The sequence below is a fragment of the Paralichthys olivaceus genome, chromosome 2, assembly GCF_024713975.1.
Source record: "Paralichthys olivaceus isolate ysfri-2021 chromosome 2, ASM2471397v2, whole genome shotgun sequence".
NCBI lineage: Eukaryota > Metazoa > Chordata > Actinopteri > Pleuronectiformes > Paralichthyidae > Paralichthys > Paralichthys olivaceus.
The window spans coordinates 22,936,674-22,947,421 of record NC_091094.1 but is presented as its reverse complement, the minus strand read 5'-3'; the positions used below and the strand labels follow the sequence as shown (position 1 = coordinate 22,947,421).

Below are 10,748 nucleotides of genomic sequence, written 5' to 3'. Positions count from 1 at the left end.
ACACTCTAATGCGTATGAGACACACCCTTGCATATTGGAACTGTAACCATGGCAGTGGTGTCCTGTGGTGTGGTAGAGAGGAAAGAGGCAAACGTCATCAGGACGGGGAACACAAGGTCAGCATCTCTTATTTATGGGACTATATATATAATATAACGTCAAAAACAAATATTCTTGTCAATAGAACTTTATATTTGTATCAAAATGTTAAGAAACAGGGAAGTCACAAAGGAGTACTGCAGCTTTGACAGCTTACAGGTGATTGGTTTACGGTGAGTGAGCCAGGCCGTGATTAGATTAAAAGACTGAATGAAATGATGGAGCCAATAGAAATAACTGTGCATGTGACACAGGAAGCCAGTCTTCCTGATTGAACTATAACCTTTGTATGTTGTATGAGTTTTGACAGTGATCCTTTTCATTACCACTGCTGGAGCCATGATAGACAACTGATGCCCCATCTCTTCTCTTGTATGTGATATAACCTGGGGTTCAGATCATCAAATATTGGGACAGTTGTTTGAGACTGATGTGTTTAACATTGTTAACTTTGTCCCAACACTGCACTCTTTTATTAGAATTTACTCAGATTTTTCATGTAGTAAATATTCCTGTCAGTGATTTATTAATCTAGTTGCAGAACATGATGATGTCACCGTGAAATGTATTTGTTATTTCACTATTTTTGGACTTAATAGTGTTTGATAATGTGTGAGCTAAACTCTTAATGTGGTTTATACTATTTTGTGTAAGCCCCTGCAGGGTGGTCATAGTTTATAAGAAATCAAATAAATGCTGCAACAATGTAACAACATAAACTTAACAGAACTGAAAAGAAAATCATCCAGTGGGAATTGGAGCTACTGTTAGCAAAGTCGAGCAATCTAATGAGTGGAAGCTGTTGAAAGTATTTTAAGTATTTAAAGGGTTTTAAATCCTCTTGGCATCTTGACTTCACTGCACTGGGCTCCAGCTCTTTCACAATCCAGTGTTAAGTTCTTTTAATCACACACAAGGCTCTGAATTATCTGGCCCTGAAGTATAAATCCTTCCCGTACAAAAAAGCCACTTAGGTCTGACAGTCTAGTCTTCCAGTTGCTCCACAGTCCAGGTTAAAAACAGGTTCAGGCTCCTTAGCCTTCCACTGAGAATCACGTCTGCCTATAAATCTTTTTGAACAATGCCTTGTCATTACAGCTCACAGACTATACTAATATTTTCTGTCATTATTTAATTTAATGTTGATTATGTTTTCAGATTTCATTTTCTTTGGAAATCACATCGTGCTTATTGCTTGAAAAATGCTCTAATAAATACAATTACTATGATAAATGATCATATTTTGCAGAGTTAATATAATCTAGTCACTGTTTGCATTTTCATTGACAGTCTGTGATTGTACTGTGTGATTCAATTTATTTTGTGTCTACTCTTCACCTCGTTGACTGTTTTGTGCAGCTCTACTTCAGTTCGAGGTTTCCTCAGGCCTTTCACCAACTCTTAGGGGACATGTCTGACCTTTCTTCCAGCTCATGTTGTCTCTTCAATTCAAGGCAGAAACAGCAATACAAAGAGCAAAAGAACAAGAGGATCTTGTGAGAAATGTTGAACCCTTTGTCTGATGCTGCATTCTCGATTATTGAAGTTTACAGAAAGTGAAGAAGTTGGTAACTCAGGATGACATCAATAATACAGAGGTTCCCAAACTTTTCTTCCCCTGACAATAAAGAAATTAACTGTGCCTGAGACATGTGACCCCAATTATCCCAAATTACACTAATTTGAGCGAGTTCATCAAAAGTCACAGATGTGCACATGTTGCATTGTTTCCTGCATGTGTTGCTGTAAATTAATTTGCTGCAACTGATGCTGTCACTAATCTGTCATAATCACCCAAGGAGTCACATGCAGACAAAGAAAATCAGAAACTGATGATTATTTTCATGGTTTTATTTGTGTTGTGTAAGCTTTTCGGACAATATTGGCTAAAATATGACATTGACATTGTTTTTAATTGTATTTGATTTCTACAAATCATCTTGCTCTGTCTGTGTCTTGTGACCCCCAGGGGGCCCCGACCCTTATTTTGGGAAATTTGGAATAGTAGATATTAAAACCTATGTTTTAAGTTGCAGTTGCATTATTTGGGCTGGCGTCCTAGGATCAGCCTGAGTTATTTTAATTTGGATGAGATTCTTGGAATTTTTTTTTTTTACTTCATGGGTGGGATGGGTGAGGGTGTGGGAGAGGGAGGGAGTATCCTGTGCCTGTAGAAACAATAGCTGTGCGAGCCAGTACTGAGAGTTTGCATGATTATTCCCATAGAGGGTTCGAGATAACCTTACAGCTCTGGCAGTCGTGGCAACTCCCAACACTTCAAACCAGGCAAGTTTACATGGTTGGCATGGAAATATAGAGACACAGAGAAGTATCAGCTCGGGAGAACAAAGGTGGCACAATGTTTGTGGTTTGACTGGGTGGGTTCAGTCTGCTGTGGTTGTTGCCTTGAGTATCGGTGAAGATTTCTCAGTTTGGATGGAATTATAAAGCACTGACATATATCATGATATATTCTCTTGGTATGAAAGGAATAAAGGTTTGTTGAAACATCAAGTGAAAGGAAAATATTTGGCTTCCAAAACAACTGAAATTAAAATGCCAAAATATTTGTTGTATTTGGTTAATCCTTTTATTTGTTCAGACACTTCATTTCAGAATGATTAATTAGGTATTTTAATATGGGATTTGGCCTGCAAGCTTTTGTTCTGTGTTGACAATACCACCCGTTTGAACTTGTCTGTATTGGCTAATGATTTCTGCAATCAAAACTCGACATGTTCGAAAGGTATGACTGATGGAGCAGGTTGGAACGGTGATCATTTTCACCCCAAGCGATAACAAGACAGGAGCTCAGTCAGATCAGTGGATTTATTAATATGGATCAGATAAGAGGAATCGTGACCTCAGTGTCCTTTCAGAGGAAGTGACCGAAAGCCCAGAGGAAGTGTTGGACTCTTATCCACTAGGGGTCCCGTGACATCCTCAGGAAAAGAGGCAGTGCCAAGCTATGAGCACAATAGATAACGAGAAGAATGGGAGGGAGAGCGCAGATTGTTCATCATATCACTGGTCTCCACCTTAGTGAGAGTCTTTTAGGTAGAAGTTGAACTGTTCAGAGGAGAACAGAGCTTTTCTGTTCGCTGTCAACCTTAAGAGGTGCAGCCCATGATCTGCTGACAGAGGCACAAAGACAGTTAGTAGTTATTAGAGCGCTGGTTGTGTAATGGGTTTGTGGTAAGTGAGAGTTGGAGCAGTTGTTACTGCAGCTCAGGGAACAAAGTAGGTGCCATGTGGCCTGTTTTTTAATATGATCAGCACAAGATGAGGCAACACCTCAGCTGCAGAAACATGAAATAAACTGACCGTGCAAATAACACAAGCTACAGATCCATTCATTATCAGTAATCCTTTAAGGAAGAGCTGCCACCTATCCCATTTTACTTAAGGCAATAAGTTAAGTATGTCGCCAGTATCACAGAGCCAACATACTGAGGCCACATCGATGCTCCAACATTTCCGTTTGAAAATGCATCTCTGCTCCGATTGGCCTGGTGTCCACACTACAGAATTTTAGAGCTACTTGAATGGAGAAGTTTGCCAAGTAATCCTTCCCCACTGACTGTCACATTTTCACTCTGCACTGGTTTATTTCAGTTCTTCATTTACTTGTTTATGTTTGTACAGTTACTATGAAACTGGAGCCAGTTATCACAAAAAAACCAAAGAGTAAAAAATGGAATGCTGTGGTTAAGGAGGAACTTTTCCCACCCCACCACACAATCCTCTCATCAAAGATGCTATGTGCATCTAAACACTTTGGTGGCTCAGTGATGTAATTCAGTTTTCACTTTTCCTATAATGGTCATAGCAGCACAACATAAACTTTGTCCTCATTGGGAACCTCCCAGAAAGTTAGTGTGAAGAGGACAAATGACGCACACTTAGTATGAATCATATGACCCACCTAGAGGACTTGGTTGTGTTTCTTTTTTGGGTTTCTCGAGTCTTCCACTCGGTGAAATCACCATGCAACCCTCGCTAGATGGATTATTTGTTCATAAGCTGTACAGTGACAGCCAGCCACAGAGAACAGAGCTGTATTGAAAGCCTCAAAGTGAGCTTGGTGTTTCTAACTTGGCCGATGTCGCGGTTTGTGATTTTATTCAATTACAGAGTGTTTACCTTTCGCATAATGTCAACGCTGATGTAGACCAGTGGTGGGTAGAAATTAACTCACCTGTTCCTCAACACACACATTATATTGTTTCCAATACACAGACACTGTGGCAAGGGTTTATTATTTCAGCTCGGTCAGGACCAGTGTACGGCCCTCGTTTCTCTTCTCAACCGATGTGTGAAAAGTGGAAGGAAATCAAAGCCATTTCCTTCATTCTGGCCGCTGCGGCTTGTGGTTCCCTGGGGCTGCTGGAGCGAGACGGGCAGTAAAGTATTGAGCCTGCGGAGTCTGGGAAGTGTATGGAGCGCCACACGCTGCCAAAATCAACAGAGGAAACTGTTGCTCAAAGGCACCAACCACAGGTAGGGGGAAAGGGAAGGTGGACACTGAATTGTAAGCACTGCTCCGAGGAGTCACATACTTTTATTCAGTGTGATCATAGAGTCTGAAATCCCCTTCTTCCCTCATCCACTTCCTAATTTGTTCATTGGCTTGTTAAACCGACCCACTCACATTCCGTCACTCACCTCAGGAGATTAGAAAAGTTTCTTTTTAGCACTCTTGAGTTGAACAAGTTTTATACTGTTGTATAAAGTAGTTCCTCATGATCTTGATATGATGCTTTTCCTTTCTCATTTAAATGCTAATAACTTTGAGGACATCATCTACAGAGAGTGCTGGGAGCAAAGCTTTTCTCCTATCTGGTCACAGCATAAGGTGAGCACCTGCCTCCTGAATTTAAATATTACTAAACCTGGATGTTGGCTCAACAAGGCTTTGTAGCTTTGTTTGATAGCATTGTAAATGTGTACGTGCGCCCACATGTGCGGCTGTGTTTGTGTGTCAGAGTTACTGTGTTAGCCGCAGACATAATACTTTCAGGAATCATTTCACCTTCAACTGTAAGAAAAATAGTCAAAGCCAAAGTGAAACAAAGAGTACATTGTTAATCAAATGAACTTTTTTAAAGTGGGTTAAATGCTGCATTAATATGCTTTTACTATGAGAAATCATTCATCCGAATTTGGTACATTTAGTGGTTTTCAGTTGAAATCTGGATCTATCAAACATTTAATTGTTAAATTCAGTAATTATTGGCAAATTGGTACATTGATACCATGTTTAACCTAAATGCCTGCTACCAGAAGTAGCGATGCTACCGGAACTAGTGATGCTACCAAGTGCCCCCTTGGGGGGGAGTTTGTTTGCAGTGTGTGCGTACAAACTTGAACACGGCTCCAGAGGAAGATAACAGAGGACATATCAGCTAAAAACATGGTGTAAATGACGCTGTTTCTAGTTAAGTGAATATGAAGATAATTTGAGAATTTTCATTTTTCTGTGAACTTTTCCTTTAAGGGGGCATATGAATGAAAGTTTCCAAGTTAGGCCTGAAAAACTGTCATGGAGACAACACCTCAGGTTGTGATCAAATAACTGTGACTTAGGCAAACATTAAAAAGTGATTAATTTCTTTGAGCAACAAAAATGAAAATTGGAAATTACATGACAGTATTACTTTTTGACAGCAAGTTGATGGGAAAAATTTATTTCCGAAAACAAGCTGAAGGTGAACACAATATTGGAATGTGGGGAGGTTAGTCATACAACAAGACACCAAGGAGAGTAATGCAAGTAAAGTAACAAGTTGTATGATAATTAGTGAACTTTAAAATTTGGTTCTGTAACATATTTTGATAAGGGAAACTCAAGGAAAAGAGAAAGTAGGAAAGTTGTGAAATAGAGAAAGTAGAGCAGCAGGAACAGAAAAATCTTATCGCTCCATGTTTTTCCAGATAGAACCTGAGATCCTTCATGGTTTTGCACAGCACACTTCCACCATGCAATCTCTGTAGCCTGTGCAGTGTATCTGTCCGCTCACACTGAATCTGGAACTCTGTTGCAGATGTTCGCCTGAACTGTGCAATAACCACAGATGCTGATATAACACCTGGCACCTGTTCATGCCCCGCAGACAGAGCCACACAGAAAGCACTCACACCTCGGCTGGAATGCAGGTTCTTTTGCAGAACATTAAAACAACCTTATACACGACTTAAATAGATGTCAACTGCGGCTCTGAGTGATATGCTGCCAAGATTTTTATCATAAATATTACAGTTCAGGCCCACTTAGGAGCAAAACATCCTTCTGGGTAGAGTACACACTCACTTTGGATTCTCATCAAGCAGAAAAACCTATATGTGCAGATGGAGTACTGGGCCAACAGCTGATTGTCTTGTTCCTTTCAGGAAACTGGACCTGGTGAGGAATGTGCAGCGATGTGGCTTTGGAGGAGCTGAAGGAACTGAAAATATGCTGTCTCTTTGCGAAATAGATAAGCTGTCCAGAAGAGGAAGAAGTCAACTTGGACTCATCAGACTGATCCTTTTCTATTTTACCTCTGCCAAGTCACTTTAAAGAAGAACCTTTATGCTGGGTCACGCTGCGAGTTAAGGCTGCAGAGCCAACGTCATGTGATATAAAGTTGAGCGGGACAGCTTCTTTTGACCCCATTGAGCACACAGCTGAACACCTTACCAACTTTCTCCATAGCTCATTGATTGGCTTAATGGTGAATCCAGTGCACACAATTCAAAGCCCAAGATTGAATGAGGTGCAGATAATGCAGGTGTGAAAGGACGCTGTGTGAAAAATGATTAAAAATGGGTAAATGTTTAATTTTCTCAATGGGCTTTAGAAAATCTTCGCAGGCGCTATACCTGGGGGACTTTGGAGCATCCAATCAGTGTGTGAATAGAGGAGCAAATTACACATTTTAATCACCATTTTCTGTGTACCATCAAATGAACTACATTTCTCAACCTTTTTCAAATCAGTGGCTCTAACCAAGATAAGACTTTTAATTTCTGACAAGTCAGAGCTAACAATCGTTACATTGTCTGAGCTCTAAGTCACTAAAATTGTCTTGGCAGGTCAAATATTCAATAGGGTGAAGTCAGTGTAATTCTGTAATAAACGTAAGGATGAAACTTTCACCCAGTGAATGGGAAAGTTAATGAAAGTTATCTTATCTATCTAATACACCATTTGAAAAGTATTACTAAACCTAAGCATGGAAACAGATAATAAAAATATTTATTTTGAAGCCACTCACTTGTTGATTGAGAGGAAGGCAACACACGGAGGCTCCATTTAAGCCTCCACACCTCATGTGTGGGTGGCAGACGGTGGCTTGCTGGTTGTCACAGCGATAGAAGATGAAAATACAGTCGACTGATCCAAAGCAAGCAAACACCTCCTTCGGGAAAGACACTCTGCCGTACTATAGCAGCTGCAGGAGGAATTGGAGACTTTTTTTTCCCTTTTAAGAAAAGGAATTCTGGTCCTAGAGTGCACCTTCAGTCTTCTGTAATATAAATCAGGAAAACGCAAACCTCCAGTGTAATGCTTTTTGGAAAACACTGACTGACACCATATAGCAAGAGACACATGAGTCCAAATGTGTGCTAATGCTGCTCCGTATCTTCTCCATGTGTAACCAACTGTTTTCAGGCACACATTTAGCATATCAGCATAGAAACTCTCAGTGACTGTTGTGTTTTTGACTTGTTTAAGTGTCATGTTGTGCAACAACAAACTCACCTGCATGGCCTGGATTTTAAAATGTGATCGTAGAGATAACATTTGTGAAAATTTGGCATGATTAAATATATATATAATATAAATAAGAACAACTTTTTGAGCTGCCAGGTTGTGAGAAATTACTGATTACAGTACACAATACACAAAATCAATGTTACGGCTCAAAGGTTGGTTAGTAAAACCATTTCCGTCAAGACTCATTGTCCACGCAGCCATCGACCATCATCTATCCATTCATCATCCATCCATCATCCATCCATCACTTCTACTTTAGCTGCTTTCAGACATGCTCTGAACTCAGATGCAAGAATGAAACAAAAACACAAAGAATATTATAATGCCTGAACAAGGTGAAGGATTTGTTGCTGCTGTGAACGTGTCTGAGCAGACAGTTTCCTGCAGCATTGTTCATTCGTGAAAGAGAAACTGCAGAGAAAGTCCGGACCCAATTCTCTGTATAGTTCTTCCACAGGATAACAGCTATTGAGAGACCCTCGCCAAGCTGGAATTCAAACTGGGAACCTTTTGCTCTGAGGCAACAGTGCAAATCACTAAATTATCATTAGAATTATTATTAATATTATCATTATTGTTGTAAACGTAAACAATAAAGATCATCAGCTGGATTCAGAAGGATGAATGTGTCCATGCTTCCCCTGACACCACAGTACAGTAATACTGTCTCCCTGTCTCTCAGCTGGCTGATGGGCGGCTCGGCTGTGCGCTGCCCGCCCTGTGGGTGTGTTTAAGGCAGATCGGCCTGTGCATCCACCTGCTGGTGCCCTCCTCCCTCCCTGCAGTCAGTCAGTGTGTGAGTGAGGAGCTTTAACTTTCCTGAGGAGCGCACGCTGCATGCCTGGACCTCTCCCCCCCACAGGGACTTTAGTTTCCAATTGCTGCTTCTTCTACGTCTCTTCTGTCTTTCCCACGAGATGTTGATCGCTGTAGTGCGACCACGACATCTCCTCGTCTCGCCGTCTCGCACAAGACTGAACTAGGGAAACATTTTCTCACAAGACGCGCAGCGCGACAGCTCCGGGGCCACTAACAGCGCAGAGTGCGCAGGTAGCTGAGCACCAGGGACTGATCCCGAGGCTGCGCCCGGATTCTCTGCTCCGATTATTGTTCATTTCAACTTGGAGGCGAAAGTGAGCGATCTGTTGGAATTGGTTTGTTCAATGACTTAAGAGCCTGGATCTGAAGTTATATATTCGGGGATCTGTAATCTGCAAGGTAAGCTTGTCTTGTGTCTTCGCTTTCTATTTTCTATTTCATTTATTTGGTTGAAAATCTAATTAAATCTTACGCGCGCTTTTAATTTCTCATTTGATTACCTGCAGCATGGTCCAGTGTCTTCTTTAATTTTAAAGTAAATATCTAAATGAAATATTAATCACATAGACCGCAGCTTTAATTCTTTATGCTTTTAATTGCTGTTCGGTTTAGCGCGCGCTCCAATAGCGCACCAGACTGTTTACAGTTCTGTCGTCCATGTGTGGCCAAGGCTGCCAGTCTGTTACACACACACACACACACTATTATGTTTCAGCATTTTTTTCTTCTTCATTAGATCATGCAAAAGTTTGAAATCGGTGCCATTGTCACTGTTCACACCAGAGAAGTATTTGTATTCGTCTCAGTTGTGAAATGTAACAGATGATCAGAGTGGATCCTTTATTATTCAATGAATAAACCAGCAGGAATCTGCAGGAGTGCTATTTTGCAACTTTACACACTCAGCCCCTTTGTCTTTGGTCACACACTGTAACTTTCAGTACCTTTACACTTCATATCCTGCACACATATTCAATAAAGAAGCTGAGAGCATCAGTGGCTCTGATCTGATTTTCTCTGAAGATTTATTTGCATCAGTGTGATCACATATTTGCATGAACGCTCCTTTTGTAAACTTGGAACATACAGCACGCATTAATTCTACTGCACAAATTGACTCAGGGAGAGTTGGTGTGTTCAGCTTCATAGTGTAATGTGAGTGTAGGACTCTTTCACAATCCCCAGTGTCTTGTTTGAGTTCATGAGCTTGTGTGAAGGACTTGGCCTCTGTCTCAGAATAAACAGCTGGATGGTTAACAAATTGTCAGTAAACAGCTGAGGTTTAAACAGCTGCTTATTCTCATAAATCCACTGCAGCCAGGCAGCCTGCAGGACTCTGTGGCTCCACCGCCGGCTTCAGAAGGTGTGTTTGAGATGGAGACCCGGTCCAAACGTCCAGTGTTTGTAGAGCAGAGATGTGGCGTGACAAGATGTCTGGAGTGGATCCCAATGTGAACTAAGTGTGGTGGAGAAAAAAAGTGTTTTGGGCTGTAGAGGTGGTGGAGATGATAAAATGGACCAAGAGTGGTTTTGATGGAGAGTGGCCAAGCATCAGAGGTGACCAGCATCTCTGATGATCTGTGATGTATGTGTGGAATACTGTGGCCGCTCCCTGGTGCCTGTCATTCATTTACTCTGAGACCCAATTAAAGGTCACCATGCATTGTTTGGAAGTCTTGTTAAACCATGTCATTAGCATCCCCCATCATCTGTAAACCATTTAGCAAGCCTTTTAAGTTAATATTTTATTGTCAACTGCCCCGATCATAACTCAATGTCTATGTGTGAGGATGTGGTGTGACCTGGCGTTAGGTGAAGCCATAATTACAGAGCAGTGCACAGGTATGGTGTCACAGAGCAGGAATGTGTTGTGGGTGTGTGTGGAGGGGAGCTGAAGAGAAGCCTGGCTCACTGGAGTCAGCGTGGTGTTTCCATCGGTTCGTCACCCTCTGAAAAACAAACATAATTCTTACCAAATGGAAGAACGTGCACGTCTCTAAAGAGCTTGGCTGCACTGCAGAGGGTTTCAGAGATGTGGGTGAACACTCTGCACCTCAGAGCCTTGTCACCA

General features: G+C 41.3%; 1 protein-coding gene across 4 annotated transcripts in view; it reads left to right on the top strand.

Moving 5' to 3' along the window:
• Positions 1–8,622: 8,622 nt before the first annotated feature.
• sema3fb (sema domain, immunoglobulin domain (Ig), short basic domain, secreted, (semaphorin) 3Fb) overlaps positions 8,623–10,748 on the top strand; it is a 59,267-nt gene continuing 57,141 nt past the window's right edge. For 2 of the 4 annotated variants that reach the window (XM_069512384.1, XM_020086906.2), the window contains exon 1: positions 8,624–9,076. The gene's annotated coding sequence lies outside the window, so the exon portion shown is untranslated. Of the gene's footprint in view, positions 9,077–10,748 lie in introns of all 4 variants that reach the window. The other 2 variants (XM_020086908.2, XM_069512382.1) reach the window with 2 other exon arrangements.